General features: G+C 30.2%; 1 long non-coding RNA gene across 1 annotated transcript in view; it reads left to right on the top strand.

The window, feature by feature from the left end:
* The first annotated feature begins 2,644 nt into the window (after positions 1 to 2,644).
* The window catches only part of LOC111041676, a 27,637-nt gene continuing 7,980 nt past the window's right edge, over positions 2,645 to 22,301 (top strand). The window contains exon 1 of the long non-coding RNA XR_002605352.1: positions 2,645 to 3,604. This is a non-coding gene — a long non-coding RNA (uncharacterized LOC111041676). The remainder of the gene's footprint in view (positions 3,605 to 22,301) is intronic.

Below are 22,301 nucleotides of genomic sequence, written 5' to 3'. Positions count from 1 at the left end.
AGTAATACATAATGTTAATGTGAAAGTATATTTACAGATATTTAGAAATATCATCAAAACACTGGAATATGTATTGTAAAATGAATGAAACTAAATTGCATATCCAAATAAACGTCGTGCGATAATATAATGAAAACATCACTCCTGGTTTTCTTCGACAAATCACACATTTTGTTTTTAATCATTTTAGACCTTTTTCATACGCTTAATTAACATATTATTTCAAAGTGAAATATCGTAATACAAAAATCGTATCCATAATTATAACTTAAATTAAAATTCCACTGTATTAAGTTTTTACCATTAAGTTTTGTCAATTCACTCTAAAATAAAAATGTTTAGAACTGACCTAATATGCCGTATGCTCTTTGTCCACACATAGGTGTGTGTATATGTTTTTTTCATATTTTTTTTTCTGTAGTGTCAATTTTATAATTGTAGCTTCAAATGTATTACCATATTCGAGCCTCTAATTAAATTCGCATTCGTTTGCTAGAATACTTTTCATTTTTATTTTCAGTATTCATAATAATTAAAATAACATAATTATGATATGAATAGTATGAGAAAAAATAATCACAAAATATTAAAACTATAGAAAGGTAGAACAACTTAAAAGGAATCTTGTAATACATTTTCAAATCTTAGATATGAATAAAATGTTGTCAGAATTCTAACTTTAGACGCTCATTTGTTTTTTTTTTAAACTAGGTACTAATACTTATTTAAGTCTTATGAGAAATTTTATATTTAATTTTCAAGTTTTTTGACTTAATTTGTTGAGGTTTTTCTCGAGGCTAATGAAAATTACTGGAAATTATTTACTTTTGGCTAAAAATACCATTTGGAATCTGGATTCTAATGGAATAATTAAATTTGTGATAAAATATTGTAAGTCTTAAAACTAAGAAAAAAAAATATCTAACCAAATTAACAAATTTAAGAAAGTAGGAACTAATAATTATAAAAAGTACCCAGCATTGATTAAGTATAAAATATTGTATAATATAAATTATAAAATTTAAAGTTTAAATTCAAACTGTATATAAAAAATAAAAATGTATTTATACGTTTTGTCTTCAGATAATAAAAACCAAAAAAATATCACATTATAAAACCAGTATTGCAAAATATGTAACAAATCTTTCCTCAACTGACAAAACCATTAGTTTAATTTTTTTTTATTCAAGTAATAAGTGCTAATAAATAAAAATAAATTGTGAATAATAGAAAGTTACAAAATCAATAGGTACCCAATTGCTGTTCCAATAATCATTTTTCATTATATTTTAAATAGGATAATATACATAATCTGTAAATTAATTTTTTATCTACAAAAAGTGTATAAGCGGACTGTATAGCATGAATTAGCTGATAAAAATAATCCACCCAGCGGTGACACTTTTTTTACGTGTTATTAATTAGAGATTAATTTGGTTTTATCTGTTCTCTACACCATTGAGCTTATTATCCTGTTGGATTTCCGTGGATATTATTTAAGTTGAGATCTTTAACTAGGGAATTTAGGTAATTGGTTCAGTGGTGTCTATTATGTGTAGATCGGGGTGTCAAGGTTGATTGGAGACGTAGAAAGCTGCAATCATTATCAGATGGAGTGTAATTGATTGAAATGCTTGGATTATTCTTAAGTTTAATGTTCAGCTGCTCTCCATATTTGGATGCGGATAATCAACAAAAAAATAGCCTAAAACATAATTTCTAATTAAATGTTAGTGAATTAGTTACTATTAGAATGAATCGTTCATTAGCCGAATTTCGACCAAAAAGACCATTTTAAATGTAAAACTAACATTCAACCGACTCTAGAGTATTGCATTTTTTATTGCACGCACAGTTCGGTATCATTTTACTTGTATTAAGGGCAACATTTGTGCAAATATGTTCTTTTGTACAACTCTACTTGACAATACTTTTTAAATGAGATATTAATTTTTTCCATATTATGTATTTAGGCTTGTTAATTGGTACGGTTAAAAAAGGGCTTGTGTATCAATATAGTATAGATTATAGAATATCTGGTGTAACTTTTATTTTTCTAGACTCCTATTAATAATATTTTTATTTTTATGACAACTTTATTGGAGACGACTATTTTTTAAGGCATTATTACGTTCAGGACGAGTGCCGTGTCTAACATGGTCATAGTTTTTAAGTATTAGAGACGACGCTACTTTCATACATTGCCGTGTTTAAAACGGGCAATATTTTTTACGGCTATAAGACGAACACCGTATTATACAAGAAATCGTTTAAGTTTATCGATTTTTTATTTTTATTAAATAATAATATAAATTGTATTAAAAATATCGCAATACCAACAATTGTTTCGATATTTTTTTCGATTATATTATATTATAATCCAAAAATAATTATAATAAATATCAATTATATTGCTGACATAAAATACGATACGATAAAGTAATATCATCGGTCAACTTTTAGTTTTGAACATTGGAATTGTCGTAATCAGATGTATATTATACAGATATCGAAAATAAAAAATATAAAAATAAAATAAAATATTACAACTGTATTCAATATTTCAAACAAATAAAAATATAAATAAATATATTTTATTATAGATATTGATTATGATAGTATTATATGCTTTTGATTTCAGATAAGACGCACCCTGGATTTATTATTACTTATGTGCATTTGAATTTCTACGTCATGCTGATTAAGAAATCAAAAAAAAAAATTCAATAGAAATAAGGTAAAATTAATAAATTTACGTTAATATAATATTACAGATAATACTACAGCATATTTACTGAATACTGGCGGTTTTCGTGAAAACGAAGAATACAATATTACGGAGTCGGAAACATTATTTTTCGGTGAGCAATAAAAAACGTTTCAAATTATTCACTTTTGCATAACCATATCATAGTTGATAATCAATGGCGGGTAACACATAAACGTCAAACAATAACCAGCCCGTTGATATTTTGTACATCCGGACAATAATAGACTAAAAATGTCGTGCCCGCCGTTTGTTATTGTAATAATTGTTCGAAGCACACCACTTTCCGCGGTCCGTACGACCGTACACCAAGCGAATGCATAATAATATTCGAAATGTCTGCGGACATGCGGAGGACATGCCTGCCCGGCACCAGCAGCCCCAAGTCACAACAAGTCACAATGATTGTTCATAAATTTAGATTATAATATTAATTTTGTAAATCGTTGATTGGGCGGGACGGCCGGGCGGTGTGGCGGGCGTGTTGTGGCGACAATAACAACAGCGATAATATTATTATTATTATCACAGAACTGTGACTTGTTCTGTGTTATTGTTGCCACCACCGCATTACTTAAGAATAGTCATTAATCGTATAAATAAACGTTTATTCTCATAATAATAATATATTTTCGTGATTCGTCTACACTCTACGCCGCCTGTACAGCGTACAATTATTGTACAACACACTCTTCACTTTTCACTCTTCAGCCGCAGTCCAGTAAATGCTCCAGTTGTCACTTGTCAGTGTGCAGAGCAGTCGGCGGGCCACACGACCACTTACTGCATATACAAAATTCGTCCGACGCAGCAGATCTGAGCATAATATTGTCCTGTGTAAGTATTACAGTACCTAGTGATTTTTGTATTAAATGTATTTTATAAAGTCACCTATTCCTAACCGGTCATAAGTTCGAATACTCATTTTGTGCTATCTATATCTACGGATACTCTTGTACTTAGAATTTTAGAATTTTTTTCTAGTATTTTATTATCTGATGTACCTGCGAAAAGTACGAATTTACGTGATGCATTATGTCATTACTCATTAGTCATTACTCATTATGATACGAGTTGTAACGACGATCAGAAGTTTCAAGTTATACAATATAATAATATGATAATACCTACCTAATAATGAGATAGTAAATATTATACGTACAGATGATGATAATAATAATTATTAAATTAAATACATAATAATCTTAAGGTAAATCGTTTGATAATACGTTTTATGCCCTTGGCTTAAAAATTAGAGTGAAACGACCTATTATGAAACTCGATGGTAAGAACTTAACCTGTGTTTTGATGGAAGTTTTTTTACGATAGTTCATTTTTTAAATGAGTTATGAGCATTTTAAATGTACATTTATTATCAAAGCATACCTCACTTAAAAACTGAACTATCGTAAAAAAACTTCCAACAATACACAGATAAAGTTCTTACCATCAAGGTTCAAAATAGGTCGATTCACTCTAATTCTTAAGGTAACGGCATAAAACGTGAACTGCTGAGCTCAAATTTGGTATGTTACGCCTTTGTAATTTATGGGAATTAAATTATAATTTCCGGAATTTCCGATACCGGCCTTCCGGTATTATTATTTTAATATATTGACCATGGTCTAGGGCTTGCAAGTTGCAGCTATAATATTTAAAACCGTTGATTGGGAGGGCGTGTAGTGGTAACAAATTAACAATAACATAATTACGATATCATTATTATTATTACTACCACCAAAATAGTTATTAATCGTACACTATAATAGACAGCTAATGTCAACACTCTCCTCTCTTCAGTAGTCCATACTCTTGTACTGCAGTAGTTCAGTGCTAAAACTGACGTCTGACACAGCGACGCGATCGTTACTCGTCACTCGTCAGTCATCCACTAATCAGTATTCATCGTCTTCGTCGCGTCTTCCGTATAAACCAGTGGTCTCAAACACGCGGCCCGCGGGCCACATGCGGCCCGCAACCCCTTTTGATGTGGCCCGCAATAAATATTTATTTCTTCAAAAATTGTTTGATTTTTTTGTTTTATACATTCGTAATAGGAATTTCCCAAAATAATTTAATTCGATCATGATAAGCACAATGCGATAAAAATAATCTATTAAGATAAGTGTTATTATTTAACGTGTATTACGTGTAGGTACGGGTTCTTATTATACTCAGTTCGTGAATGTAGTTTGTGTGCGCTACTCGTTCAATAAAATGTCAAGTGTTAAACGTAAAATCGGTCAAGAAGGACGTATTTTTCAAGAAAAATGGGGCTATGCATATTTTTTTACCAGTTGTAATTCTGTTCCTATATGTTTAATATGTAAACAAAGTGTATCAGTCATCAAAGAGTATAACATTAAAAGACATTACGACACTAATCATGGTAAGATTTACGATAAATTTGTTGGAAAGTTACGTGAAGAAAAATTTGAAGAATTAAAAAAAAGTCTTTTACATCAAACAAAATTGTTTGATAATATAAGAAAAGAAAATATCGAATCAGTTAAATGTAGTTATATCATAGCAGAAAAAATTGCTCGTGCTTCAAAACCGTTTAGTGATGGCGAGTTCATTAAAGAGTGTATTGTTAGTGCGGTGGAAGTTATATGTCCCGAAAAAAAACAAGCATTTTTAAATATAAGTTTAAGTGGAAATACTATTGCTCAAAGAATTGAAGAAATGGCAAGTAATGTTAAACAACAATTACATGAAAAAAGTAAGAATTTTTTAAATTTTTCTATTGCTATTGATGAAAGTACCGATATTACAAATACAGCACAGTTGGCTATTTTTATCCGTGGAGTTTTTGATAATTTTGATGTAACAGAAGAGCTCTTAGATTTAATTCCTATGACTGACACTACAACAGGAAGTGATTTATATAATTGTGTGGAGAAATGTCTTAATGAATTAGAAGTAGATTGGAAAACATTTTCAAGTATAACTACTGATGGTGCTCCCGCAATGTTAGGTGTAAAAGCGGGATTGGTTTCTAGACTAAAATCAAAAGCCTTGACTTATGGTGTAGAATTGAAAAGTTTTCACTGCATCATTCACCAAGAATCCTTATGTTCGAAAAAATTGAAAATGGAACATGTTATGAATATAGTCATTAAAACTGTTAATTGGATTAGATCTCATGCATTGAATAATAGACAATTTAGTGCACTACTTGAGGAAATGGATGCTCAGTATGGTTGTTTGATATATCATAGTGAAGTGAGATGGCTTAGTCGTGGAGCAGTGCTACAAAGATTTTTCAATTTATTAAAAGAAATTAATTGTTTTATGATATCTAAAAATAAAATTGTTTCGGAACTGAATAATATTGATTGGATTAAAGATTTAGCTTTCCTTGTTGATATTACTACACACCTAAATGTTCTTAACGTACAATTACAAGGAAAAAATAAAGTTATCACAAATATGTGCGATTCGATTCAATCATTTACTATGAAACTTAAATTATGGGAAACTCAACTTGTATCAAATAATTTGGTACACTTTCCTACATTAAAACAGGTATCTACAGAAAATAATGATGGAAAAAAATTTATTTCACATATTTTATTACTAAAAGACGAATTTCAGTGTAGATTTGTAGATTTCCAAAAGTATAAAGACGATTTTTTACTTTTTAGTGAGCCATTTTCCATAAATGTTGAAAATGTAAGGGAAGATCTCCAACTAGAATTAATAGATTTGCAATGTAATACTAATTTAAAAACAAAATTTGAAACTGTTGGAATTCCTGAATTGTTTAAATACCTTGAAAACAATTATCCAAAACTGCAAAAACATTTTTGTTACATATTATCCATGTTTGGTAGCACGTATGTATGTGAACAATTATTTTCCCTCATGAAGTTGAATAAATCAAAAAGCCGCAATCAAATTTCCAATTTAAAATTGCAATCTGTTCTACATTTGGCATCCAGAAGTTCTTGTGCAAATATAGACAGTTTGGTACAAAATAAGAGATGTCAAGTATCAAGTGCAGCTCGAAAATAAAAAGAAACTATTATTACTACTAAACAAAAAATCAAGACACTGTACAATGTACATCTTTGTTAGAATTATAATCAATAAAATAATTACATCTTTCCTTAATTTATTTTGTTTATTTTAGATTTATTATTAAACTGAGTAAAAAAAAGTGTTTGGCCCGCAAACCTGTGAAGTAAATATATATGGCCCGTAGGTAATTTGAGTTTGAGACCCCTGGTATAAACCGTTGTCGGTTGTATTTTTTCAACTCCTCGACAGTCACGAGACACGTCAGATCTGTGCATATTTTTCTACGTGAGTATTACAACTATAGGTATAACGATTTTTTATTTAAAATGTATTTAAAATTAGGTACGCCTAATACTGCATGCTATATCTATGTCTTGTGTACCTAGATTTTCGGTTTTTTTTTTATTAAATTGGTAATATTAAATACAATGTGCGTGATATTGAAAGTTGTAGCGATGATTAGACCCTTCAAGTCATTCAATATGATGTAATGATAATAATAATACGATTATAAATTATACGTGAAAATTGGGATAGTGATAATAATTAGTAGGTGAATTATATAAATACACAATAATGTAAATAATAAACGGGTACTTCTCTGATGTACACTAATATTAAAATATACGCTATACACACTTGCAATCTACTCATGAATAATATTTTTAAATTACAACAAAATAATTTACATCATTATTCAACAATACATAGTTCTGTCCAAATTCAAATATAAAGTAATTATAAAAAAAAACTGTGCTTTTATATTTTTTTGGTTACAGAATTTACTACTTGTGGGCAACTTTGTTTTAAAGTTTTGATTCTTAGCTATAAAAGTTTTAAAAGTTTAACGTATTATAAATATTTAGCTACATAATAATTTTTACATTTTCAATTTGATAAATTTTATTAAAATTTGAACTTTCATCCTTATAAAACAAAATTGTACCAATATAATTTTAATATTTTTCAACTGATATTGTAATAATTTATCAGGAGACTTGTATTGCTTTTTGACTCAACAAATTTAAGCCACGTAATATCATATCACAATGTCATCACACACTGAAACTAATTTTAAGCTAATGTCAAACTATTAGTCCAGTCAGCAGTAAAAATTTTATTGACATTTATAGAAAAAAAAATGAAAAAATGAAAATGTACATAAACATCTTAAATCAAATCAAAATATTTTGAAAACTGTATGGTATAGAGGTTATGCAGATGAAACATTCAGTGAAATTTCATGTATCGGCAGTATTTTTTTAATAGTTACATCAAAATTGATTTTGTTGAAAACCGATATTCCTTAAAAATTCCTGTTTTTCCTTAATATTTGTTAGTGTTTCCTGCCAATTTTAAAAAATATTAGGAATATTTTACTTTTAACCCCATAAAGTACCAACTAGATTCACTTTCCTACCAGAAAAGATTCCGTTGAAGAAAATCGAAGCACGTTTACTGCCCCAAAATGTGATGACAGATAAAACAGAAGAAAAAACGTTTACCTGCATCTGGGACGCAATCGACAAACTCCGAAAAACACATTGTAAAATCAGTACATTCATCTCTCCGAAATCAAAATCATGATATAACATACTTACATACAAGCATTCAACAATTACGTATCGGGTTCCTACCTAAAATATTTTAAGTTAGACATCCATCTAGTGCAGGAAATAGCAAACGCCTCTTATGTAATATATAGCGCTAGTTGTAAGTCGTGGGTGTATGTATATATAGACGGATATCGGAATATGTGTTTAACGTGTATTTCGATGGATTTTATACACATTACACATAACAGTAGGTATAGCACATAATGATCATATTGTAAATATAGGTAATATTTTTCTAGCATTTTAAATAATTTACACGTACCTATACCAACGTTTTAGTTTAATAAGGGATACTTATAGGGATAATTAGGTATTACTACTGTATTAAAGTGTAGGTATATATAGGCAGTAGGCACAACTGAGTCTTGAGAAATTACATTTCTAGGGTATAAAAATACAATTTATGTGCCCAGTGTTTTTTTCAAGTTGTTTAACTTTAAAGGATGGGAAAAAATTGCATAGGCAGTGTAACTATTATATACAATTAGTATAAAAAAATTGTAATTTTTCGCTGGTTTTGCATTGCATGGTCATTTTTAGAATGTGTGTTATACATAGTGTTTGGACATTGGATATTTATAACCAATAATGTTTTAAAACAATGATAGTTGTTAATTTAAAAATTCTCATTCATATTTTGAGATCACGACATTTTATACTCGCAAAATATGCTTTAATCAGGGAGTTACATCGATTTTAAATTTTTATTTGAAAATTAAAAAAAATCGTATGCTAACTTGAAAAACCTATTTGCAAAATGTTCTGATAATTTTGGAAAAATTGGATAGCTTCTCATTGGGGAGTCGGACAATTTCAAAGTCGATCATATTAGAATTTATTTTTAGGGCCACGCCCTCTATGTTTCAATAATTATAGTCCATCAATAAGTTGATTAATATGTCAATCCTCAAAGGTGAAGTATATTTTTAGTAGATCGTGACCAAAAAAAGTTTGGCCAGCCCTGTTCTATAAGTTCAAAGCAAATGGCAACAGTGCAGTGCAAAGTTGCAGATAAAGACCGTACGCAATCGCGTTTTACCGATTTCATACACGATGCCCAATTTATATAGCTACCAAAGTATACCTATCGTATAATATACCGTAACCATTTTAAAATGAAAAACAGAAATTCTATTGTTCTTCCCATGTACAAGAAAATACACATAAACATAACGAAATTCAATTTTTCATTGTTTTTTTTTTAAATGTTCGACTTATGTATAGCCGTCAAGATGCATCTGAATAAATAGTTTATGGTAAACAACAACGAGTTATTTGTTTTTTCACAAAAATGAATATTTTCACTAGATTTGTTTTGTTTAAGCAAATATACAACTATATGGCATCTAGGGGAAGGGACATTTAAATGTTACAAAATGTTTTTGTTTCGCACACGTGTAAGTAATAATAATATCTACGAGTAATATGCTGCAGGGCTTACAGTGTAATAAATATTGTATATTTGTACCTTAGTGTATAATATAGGTAAATTATTCGTATAAATGTATAATACTGCTGTTGTTTATTGTCCATCATAATACTATTAAATTTAAAATCACAATATTATTTAAACACATAGTTTTTTTTGTCTGGGTCTAGGCGCACATGGTTCACTACTACGCAATCATAGGTAATAGGTATACACAAATAAAATATAATGCAATTTTCAACATTATTAGAGCTTGAACTGCAACGACAATAATAAATGGTAGTTATATTCATACATTTACCTATGTGCTTCCTTATTTGCTTATTATTATTTTATATTATTTTAAATGTTATTTTAAGACAGCTATACAAAAACCGACCTAAAAAGTCACTAGCTACATTATACAAAAATAATGTCATTCGCCAAGCACTCTCATCCCATAATTCCTTTAATAACGCATTTATTAAAATTCCAATTTTTAGAAATTGTATGCATCTATACCTACATACAGAGTTAAGGGGCATATTTTAAAATACTTAGATTTTCATACTGTTTAAAGGGTGTCTAATTTTGATGATAAAATCTTTTTTTCAGATAAATACCCCTCTTTTCGAATTAAAAAGTAAATTGTTATTGAAATTTTAACTAGCCGTTTTTGAGTTGTTAAATTTTTTGTACTAATTACTTAGGATAATATCGTTATGTCCATATAGTAATAGGTCTATGGGAGCTATGATTGATGTATGATGATTCAAAAATTATGGTAATTGATATTAAGGGGCCTAGCTAGTAGCTACTTTCGTCATTTTTAGCTCAAAAGACCTTTAGTTTTGACAACGTTAAGTTAGTTTAAGTTGTCCGATTTTTATTCGGAAAAAAAATAACTCAACAGAAAATTGTCTACATAGATCTCGAGGAACATTTTGTAAAAAATAAATTTTATATTATTGTAAACTATTGTTGACAATTTGAAAGTATGAACTTTTTCAAATCATAATTAAAATTGGAATTAAAATAAAAAACGGAAAGTGTTTCTTACGACCTACAGACATTTTTCAAAAAAAAAAAAAAAGCCGAATTCAAATATTTTTTCCAGAATAAAAATCAGACGACGTTAACTAACTTAAATTTGTTCAAAGGAATAAGTAAGTTGTCGTAAAATTCGTATAGTGAATTTTATTATGTTATTGAGTTATTGCCATGTGCATACTCGAACGAGACTGGTGGCCGCATTGAACTTCATGCACAATTATTATTATAATTATCATTACTTAGGAAGGTACATACTTATTACTATGTTATTGCTTATGATACAAATATAGATAAATTATTTTTTTTATTGTATTTTTCATAAATAATTTAGTGGGTTTTTGTGTGTGATTCACTATTGTCTAGCGATCTTATATTGTTGACCGTTTCGTCTACCTATATAGTTGTAATCCTTTGAGAAAAATTGTATCCCATCGCACGGTAAGATATTCTGAGGTACCCACACTGACCAATGCAGAACAACATGAAAACACATGCTATGAAATACACATTACTTATAGTTATATAGATAGGTATTGCTGTATTATTACTATTATATATTGTACCTTTTATGTGTATCATTAATACTGAATCATAACATCATAAATAAAGAAAAAAAATTGTATTGTATAAATATTTCCGACCGCACTTAGGTGTCGTTTTCAATAATATTTTATTATTATCATACAGTTTTGTAGTAGTTTGAATGATGTATATTTTACTGGAATCCATTTATAGGATTCATCATCCGCCTATAGAAACTCTCTTGTATAAACCTCATAGGGGCATACGAATAATAATATTATATAAATGTATTACTAGCACACGAAAAGATCCCCTTAAACCCTTCAAACAATATTATGATGACCGACCCTGTGGGGAAAAAAAGGTACAATAATGTTAGATTTGCTAGGCTCAGCTAGAGCTTAACGTGACATTTCCTGAAATGGTTTCCGTCTGCACTTTGCTCGAAAATAATAAGTAAAGGATTTGACATTTTTTTCTCGGATCCATTCCGCAACAGCCTCGACGGAATAACACTAAACGTTTATTCGCGTCTATATGTAACGTTTTGAAACTCAAAACCCGTTTACCGTTAAAAAATACCATATTAAATATATCGTAAAACAATACGGTTTTCGAATGAAATTATTTTAAAAATCTTAAAATGTGGTATATTACATTATGAATGTTATCAGACAAATATAATTTGCAAATACGTTTAAGCGAAAAATGCAATAATAACATGCGTTCAGATTAGGTGTGTTGTGTGTACATATAGTTAACCTTCACAATAGGTATTAGTGGTATTAAATCAAAATATAAATTTACCGAAGCACAATATAATTTCATTCAATGCGTTTTTCTCAAAATAAATACATTTAAGTCTTTAAACGTAATAAGATTGTGACCACTCAGCGTACGAACTTTAATGGCAGCACCTTACCTTTTTACTGTGCGAGGTTTTTGTTCAAAATTATTGCAGGAAAATCTGTCTAATTTAAGGTACAGCATTTTTTTTAAAAAATTGTATTTCAAAATATTGAATCTAATTTATAATAGTGTTTCGCAGTAAAAGAGTTCGCACGTTCGTTGACATTATAGTAATATAATATATACCATCGCATCGTAGTGTTGTTCAGTTGTTGTACATCAATATATTATATTTACCGAGAATATTTATAACTGAAACATAAACCGTCCAAATGGTTCTGTTTACGACACTTATGGGACGTGGGTTAAGGGTTGTTTACGTTTTAACGAATATGCGTATATTTGTAAAATACATTATAATGTCATATAAACAAAACGACTAAACAACAACCGGATTCGGAGGGTATAATCCACTATAATGTATATTCGTGCAGCCTATAGATATACTGTCGAATGTTTTGTCGTATATTATTATAATAAGGTGTAATGTGATTATTAATATTTAATATTACACAATATTTACAAGTACTCTCATCGGTGAATTATGTCTTCTTTCTAGCCCTCTGCTGTCGTCACTTATACACACGCGTCACGGTACACCATACAGTAAGAATATATAATATACATTAAATTGCATGGTCACATAAATTTGGTAGCGTATCAAATTCGTCACATTGACACATTGGTCGCACACATTTTATTCTTCGGATCATTGAGAACATTTATACGCAACATACAAGATGGTACTTATACCCATTATAATTATATCTGTAGTGCAATAATGAAATAAAATAAGTTATTATTAGATCTAGGATTTTGATGACTTGCGTTTTTTTTCTCGAAGTGTTATACGATTCGGTACTGGTCTAGTAGACCCCCGCCAAGAAAATAATCCCCCCGCCACTCAGGTATAGTTGACGCCCGCCACTTAAATATTTCGTGTTTTCGATATTCTATTCAATAATCAATAATTTAATATTTAATTATAAAAAATATTCATATCAATATAAATTCATAAAAAAAGTAAGAAAATAATTTATCACACATTCATTCGGTATTTATAAATAAATCGCAAAAAAAAAATTATACACAACATATAATAATGCAGAACATAATACAAAATTAAGCACTCAACAGTAAACCACAAGTATAACTTTGTAGATCCTATAAGTGGAGCTCACACGCAGAATGTTGAGAGGATGTGGGGAAGTGCTAAATGGGGCAACAAGAAACGAAGAGGGACCAAGAGAAACTTTCTAGATTTTTATTTGTCAGACTTTATGTGGTGAAGTAAATTAAACATTTAATGACATTTTGAAGGACATAGCAGAATTTTGGCCACCTGCATAATTTTTTATTATTTTCTGCGTTATTGTATTATGTATTAGCTGATGTTGTGTATAATTGTTTTGCGATTTATTCAATTTTTTCTTTCATTAATTTGAAATAATTCTTATATAGTTGATTATAAACTAATGATTTTAATGAAATTCATAATTAATTGAAGGAAACTCGAATATTAAGAAATCAATGTAATACAAATTTAGATTTTAAGAAATGTTTTTTTCTGAGTGTATAATATGCAATAATGCAATATTTATATTTATATAGACATATAGAGTATAGACAGTGTTCGTACTTCACATTATCACATTATATATTTATATTTTATATTGATTATTAAATAATAAACAATTCTCAGCGAAGGAGCGCATTTTTAGTCAAAACAATAAACTTTTTACTGGGGAAAGTTTCAAGTCTACGCTATACAACTCTTTTGAATTACGACAAATAAACCTAAGACAAATCATTTTTGTTAAAAATCGGTGCTCCTCAGAAAGGAGTGAGTTAACCGATTTGAGTGGTGGTCAATGGTGTTTTTTGCTAACAGTTTGTAAGTCAGAAATAATCGGTTAACTCTCTCGGTCCGATTATTTCCGACTTAAAAACTGTTAGCAAAAAACACCATTGACCATCACTTAAATCGCAAAAAATGTGTAAAGCAACGGGAACGCGTTCTTTTTTCGCGACAGGAACGAGGAACGGGAACGGGCTCCTTTTTTATAGGAACTTTCCCAACCCTGCAATAATGTATACAAATATAATTACTTTTATGTCGTAGTCGAATAAGTGCGGCGCATAGGTAAGTAAACTGTAACGTATAAAAGTACATACCGGACGTTATAATATTCTGATGACGGATTTACGGACAGACGTCCAGAACGGTTTTCGCTGCAAAATATATTATTATCGTATACACCATGTATGCATACTGTATTGTACACCCGGATTACATTGTAAATGTATATATATATACATATTATATACGGTCTGAAGCCGTCACACGGGCGCCCGCAACACAAGCAATACCACCGGGGGGGGGGACAAAAACCTCGAGCAATTTATTATACATACATATATGTATATATATATATATATATGTACTAATGGGATCAATAGCGCATATTATCAATATTGATCTCCCGCAATAACGCGTCGGCGGCGACGTGGACGCGCGTGCATAGAAGACAATAAAGAGATGACTCGAAAAGCACGCGGACGATCTGTGTGGGAGGATTGCACGTCGTTCGGAAAGTATTAATTTTCTCCGAACTTTCCAGAGTTCTGCGCGTTCTGAACCAACATATTAGGTTATACGCCATAGTGTTATAATATAATAACTGTGTACTGTACATATAGTGTATACCTACCCTTGCAACGTGTCCACGTCATATCTTTCATTCTGATAAGTCTGCTATAGTGTGTCGCACATGTGCCACGCGTCCGCCGAACGGGCATGGCGGAAATAACCTACGGGTGCCCGATTAGAAATCCTGCCGAATAGGCTTGCAAACCAGGCCTCCGGGCCTACACTGCAGTGCGAAAAAAAACCTGCACTGAGTATGGTGCGTATAACACCGAATAAAACAACGCATCGTAGTCGAAGAATTTTTGTCTTTTAACATTGTCCTTGTATTGTTCCTAATGAGACATCGATTAGATCTGAAAAATAAATCATACTAAATTCCCTGCATAATATAGGTGATATCTTCGCGGTTCGGAATTTTGCCCTCGTCGTTCGTTTTGTTTATCTATTTCGTTTCACGTCACATTCGTCTTTAATGTAAATACCTACGCAATGTTAACAGTGATGTATCGGTAGGTAAAGTATAAAACTTTAAAACGTAAACAATCAAATCGACGATGGTTCACGGTCGGATAAATCACACAAGTCGACTGTCGTCGGTAATTACAAGTCACGTATGGCTCATTCGCTCAATCAATCTTATCTGCAAACTCAAACGTTTTAAGGGGATTGCAAACGGACCGTAACGGCTAAGTAGACCTATTTTCAATCCAACAGTACCGATCGATCTATAAAAATACGATAAGAATTGTAACGACTTTATTTCCAGTTCTTCGCCAAAACTAAGAAATGTGCGAATGCTCGAATACGCGATAAATAACAATAAATGTATTAGTATTAGGAGAAAAAAAATCGATAAATTAAAATCACGTAATTTTTGACACTTTATACCTATAGGTGAAATGGGGAGCAGGCTAGGAGAGGGATTAGAATATCTCAACAAAAGTTGTTATCTATATAGTTGAGCACTTGAGCAATAGATTCGATAGACATAATATTATTTTAATAGGCATCACAGAAAGCGACAGTACAAATATATTTGGCAATAAAATGATGCTCACAATTAATATAGCCATATATTATAATATATTATAGGACATAGGTATTAGGTATTAAAGGTGAAATATACAAGTAATACACTCTTGGGCGTCACATTACAATATTACACGATGGCCATATTATAATATCTTATTTTTTAAACATTATTGTTATGCAAATCGACTTTTAAGACAGTTTAGAGTTCATTTTAGTAATGTCAATGTTAATATTTACTAATATTATTATACATCGGCAATCAATTAGGTATGGATTTAATGGAAATAAAAAAATAAACAATTTATTAGTATTTTAAAATGCTTGTTTTTTAAGAATTTAAAATTAAATTAATATGGACTGTGGAAGTGTGGATACTTAAAGAGTAAAGACTGAGCAAAATGAACCTTGTAATGGCTTGTGTTAAAATTTCAAGCCACAAAACTAACTCACCCCGATTTAAATGATATAAATTTTGTCAAAATTTGAACTTTCAATGTTGGTAAAAAAAAGGTACCTATGTATTTTTAATATTTTTCAACTAATATTTCAAATACATACCAGCCTTGTATTAAATTTTCCAGCTTTTGACCCACTCGATAAAATGTTATTGATAATTCATAAAAAAAACCTGAAAATGTCCGTAAACAGATCAAAGTGAGTCAAAATATTTTGAAAATTGAATCAAATATTTGAATTGATAGAATAAACATATGGTGTACATTTCAAGTATTAACAGTTATTCGTTTTTGAATTACCTACAATAAAATAATAAAATCGCAACATGAGAAATCTAGTGAATATCCAATGTTGTGGATTTGAAAATGTGTATCTGTTCAAGACACTGTACTCGTATAAAGTTTTGTTTTAAGGTGGGTTTATTTAAAATACTCTATGTTCAAACCTCCTCCTGAAACCAGAGTTTTCTCCGCTGAAAGCCAAGCCGATCCATAAAGCAATCTTACACGCAACGACCTTAGTGTCCGAAGAAAAACTTACTATCGGTGACTTTCTTAGTGCATTCTTTGCTCTCGAAAATCTTTACCCCAAAAATGAAATCATTCAAGCCATTCAAGAAAAATTAACACACTCAAGAAAAAAAAAGCAACGAACCTGCTGATAAGGCAGCTAACGAAGCAATGGCATCACTCAGCCCGGTAACAATAAACAAAATAACATTTCAAGACGCACTCGTGAAAATCAATAATCTAACAAAAAGCCACTGGCAAGACACGTGGGAGGCGACCCCGAATACAAACAAACTTAAGGGAATCAAATCGACCCATCACCCGCATCCAGGCATGAAGAAGTAGTTACCACAAGGCCTCGGGTTGGAGTATTGGACACTTCCGTCTAACACACTTGCACCTTATAACTAAAGAAGACTGCCCGACCTGTGAACTCTGTGACAAAGAACTGACGGTCGAACACATCACACTAGAATGCCTACAGTTCAACAGCTCCAGACAATTTCTCAGAAATCCATCAACGATGCAACAAGCATTTGGTGAAGAGAACTCCAAAAATAAATACAATTTTTTCAAAAACATAGGCTTAACGAAATTAATGTACAAAAACAAAAACACTTGTATATAATATATTTCATATACTCCTTGTTGTGTTAACCATAGAGTTTTCCCACATTTTTAAGTCAAATGCTTTGCAATTATTACAGGCTAAATGCTAATAACCTCAGAAGTTAAGCCTATTAACCTGATAAAAAAAATCAAGTGAATATCCAATATTGTAAAACTTTCAACTTCAAACGCTCATAAAAATTTAATTTGACTTTTCGGTGGAAATTTTTTTTTTTTTTGATAAAGGTAGACAAACTTATAAGGAGTCTTGTTCACAAAAAGAAAAATTTCTATGAATTTCTCACTCAAAATAATTCGCTAATTTTTAAGAATTTTGTCAAAATTCTTAGTTTAAACGCTCAAAAAAAAAATATTGTGTATTTACGTTCAACTTTTTTTTTAATTTCCATTATCAAAAACTTACAAGGAACATTGTATTACATTTACAAGTTTTTTGACCGGGCAAAAATTTTTTATCGACTTTAGTTTAAAAAAACAAATAATAATCGAAAATTGCATATGCCTATACCTAAATAATTCAACACAAATCAAAATATTTTGTAAAATTTTATGGTGTATAGAAAATGCTTTCTCAAACATTTAGTGATAATTTCATGTATCTACCTTCATTTTTGTTTGAGTTACACTAAAAACCGAAATCCATTTTTTGGAAAACCGCTTTTGCGTAAAAATTCCCGGTTTTCCTTAATATTTTGATTGTTTTTCCAGTCGCTTTTGAAAACTATTCAGAATTTATAATTTTGACCTCCCGAACGCACCAACTAGATTCACTTTCCTATCGGAAAAGTTGCTGTCGGAGAAAGTCGAGGCACTTTTACTGCCCCAAACCGTGATGGCACACACAAAAATGAAAAAAAAATAAAAATAAAATACACACAATATCATTGTAGAATCAATACATTCATCGCCGCTCCGCTCAGAATCTGAAATTAGGTAATATTAATTTAATAATAGTAGGTATTCTATTCTGTTGGTGTAATTGTATAAAAAAAAATCCTCAAACCATGAAATGGTTGTGTGTTATGTCAACTATTGGCCGTCACGGCACACATTATGGTGGTCGCCATAATTCATAATACATTATAATATAATATTATTATTATTATTATTTGTCTCGCGCCGAACATTATAGTCTCACACGGCGCATGCGCTTGCAGTCTGCCGAGTGTTACCTAAACTATTGAACAGCTCCGAGGGAAACCGCTGAGCTTGCGATATCCATCTCCGGAATTCGTCAATGTTTACCCGAACAAAGTTTAACCTTTTGCAGTGTTTCAATATATTATAACGTACCGTATATAGATACCGCACACGGATTCACACATCACCACCGTCACTGCGTGCTTGTATATAATATATAGATATATGGGTGGTACCCAATACCCACTCTATACAAACAATTCAACAATTCAGACTTCGATACTTGGGTATTTCAATTTTCGGTATTATGGCTTTTCAAATGACAAACCGTATCGAAGTCAACCGTTATCGTCGTGACGTCTTTAATTATTTACCGTACCGTCCGCGAACTGACGATCGATGTGCATACAATGTTTTATGAATGCAACATATACGCCTATATACACATTAATTCCAATAGGCAGTCATATAGTTAGGTAGGATAAGGCGTTTCCCAGTTAGGTAGGTTAAATAATGATGTTTCGTGCTTAGGGTTCGATACCATGATCGGACTGATTATTTTTACACTTTTTTCTCGTTTTACTACAATCGATCTCGTATTGATAACATCTATGTAACATCTACTAAATGTAAAATAGATGCTTCTAGAACGTTTTATTTATGACATCTCAGGGATGTTGATACGATGTTACAAGATATGAAATGTAAACGTCAATACAACTCATATGAAACGTCATCTAATTTGGACAACGGCAGTTACCACAACATCGGCGCAACGTAAAAGTAACAATAAACGCGATGTTACAAGTTAATTTGAAACGTCTCTGAAACGTTTATGTGACCGAATATTGCACAGTGGGTAGAGACCAGTGTCGGCCTGGCCATGGCCGCTGGGCCGCAAACGCGTCCGGGGCCCTCGGCCGTATTTGTGTTGGGGGGCCCCCACCCCCGATCGTACTCAGAAATATAAATATTGGTTAATGAATATTATTATTAATAATATTATTATGTATTTATGTGATAACTTTTGTTATCTGTGTGAGTGATTATTGTTATCATAAATAGTAGATAGTTTTCGACCTCCAGACGGAATAACCAATGTACCATTAATGCTAATGTCCATTGAAAAGGATATTTTGATTGACTCAGATGAGTTGATTGATACGATTGCTAACTCATCTAGTGAACTAAAAAAATTACTGATACAAAGAAAATCAAATGCACAATTAATTTTGAATTTGAATCACATTAAAAAAAATATTAAGTTCATGTGAGAAGGTATTATTTATATTATGCAATATGTAAAAAATTTTTTAGAATAATAAATTATTAATCTAACTTAAATCTTAACTTAATCTTAATGGATGCTTAATTTTATAGGTATATGGTACCTTTAAAAATTTATAATATTTTACACTACTTATAAGTACATTTTTAATAATTTTATGAAAAAACATTTTTTGGGGGCCCTTCTGAAGAAATGCATCCGGGGCCCTTAAGGTACCAGGCCGACACTGCTAGAGACATATTCAAAGGTGGCACACCATAACCGATTTTGGACCAATAATCATCTACAATTCAAAACTTATCGTATATTTCATAGTGTCCAGATGAAGATTTTTTATTTGTCATTTGAACATCGACAGTTATTTCAATTAAAAAAAAAATATTACATTCTATTCGTATGTATAGTTGTTAGGAATATATTATGTTTCAATAAAGTGTGTTTTACCCCAAACGTTTAGAAAACTATGGCATACGGGATAGTGAATTCGCCAATTTTCATCATTGTGACATTTATCTATTGGTTATCATGGATGACACATTTACTTATCTAAATACATTCTATTCAAAACATATTCATCTTTCATGAATAATATTTTTTTATTTTTACTAAAATTGTTTTATCTGAACACTATCCAATTAGTACATACTATTACCATATTACTGTATGGACCAATTAACTGTTAGTTACTCTATTCTCACGTAGGTAAAAAAGTAAATTTGTCATTTAAATAAAATCAAAATTTGTTTTATCTTTCATAATATTACCTAGATAAATGTTAGATTATATTAATCTAATCTAGATAAATGTGAAATGTATTTATCTTTATCTGCATCGACTGTATCCATATATGCATTTATGTAAAATTATCTGTATCTTATCAAGATGAAAGTTTCGTTATCTATTCTTAACACTGCACCTCGGACACACGACTTAAATGTATGGCAATAAATTCGATCATTTAAAACTCTTTCAACCATAATTTTAGTATTATTTTATCATTTTTATTAGTTGACAACACTCTGTTATAACAAATAATGGTTAAAATAATAAAAAATAAAAAAATAATAACTAATAATAAAAATAAATAGATAAATAATAAATGAACAATTAATATTTAGTAATGACTATACAATTAAAACAAATAACTATCATCACTGTAAGCTAGCTATTATCACAAAAACTATCTATGATGTCTCATGATCATCTCTAGATTCAATAGTATCTTTATTCTTTATTATTGGTGGCTTAAGTTTTTTATACTACGTTCAATTATTATAATTAATAAAGATTTTCAATTTTAATTTTCAACGACAATAGTAATAATAACTATTAGTATTTCATTTAAGGATGTTATTTTGTAATTATTCCAGTACGTATATAAAAATTTTAAATTTGTCGTTCAATATAAGTTGTTATATTTTATATTCGAATTGGTTTAGTATCTATATATATATAACTTTTGGGTCTGCATGGCAATTGAGTTGTCGCATATAATGCTGAACTCGTGTTGGGTTCAAGTGCTTTTATGAATATCATGTCGGTGTTTTTTAATACTTGATACTATATTGGTGTGGTGGTTTTATTGAAACGTGAGCACCGCAGACTGTGTTTTTAATTTTTTTTTTTTTAATGCTTGTTGAAAAACACAAGTGTGCTTATATAGTTTTAAAAATATTATATTTAAAAGAAACGCCTGCGAATCCGTTTTTGCGGGATAGAATAATAAATATTATTTAATTTATTATAATTGTTTTGAAGTTTAGACAAGATGATTAGTGATGAAGATTCTCGTATATCCTGAAATAACTCCTCTCTGCAGTGTTTGTTGACAAGGGTTGACAAGCATTATAGGCACTATAGACTTTTTATTTATTTTTCCATTAATTTCGAAAATTCTCCTTTTTATTGAAAAATCATCACATAACGGGCCTTAGTTAAATAAGACGAAGATAACTTTACATGCTAATACAATTAATAAGTACTTAACATTTGAAAGCTGTTTAAATGTTAAATGCGTTTTGTTATATTGTATTTTTGGAAAAATACATTTTGATTCTTTCGAATATTATCCGCGTTGTAGGGGGGTGTGGGGGAGACATTGTGAATTATTACTAAATTACAAAATAAGATATTATACAGCTAATGAAGTGTAAAATGAAAATAACTATAATAAAGGAAGAAAATACTATGTATTAGTAGAACAGTGTACTTATATCCACTTCACTATAGAAGAACAATTTTTTTAAAAAAAATATGTCATGTAGCATGAAGTACGATTACAGACTGAGATATAATCAT

Source organism: Myzus persicae, unplaced genomic scaffold (assembly GCF_001856785.1).
Source record: "Myzus persicae strain clone G006 unplaced genomic scaffold, MPER_G0061.0, whole genome shotgun sequence".
Taxonomy (NCBI): Eukaryota; Metazoa; Arthropoda; class Insecta; order Hemiptera; family Aphididae; genus Myzus; species Myzus persicae.
This window is presented reverse-complemented; position numbering and strand designations above follow the sequence as displayed.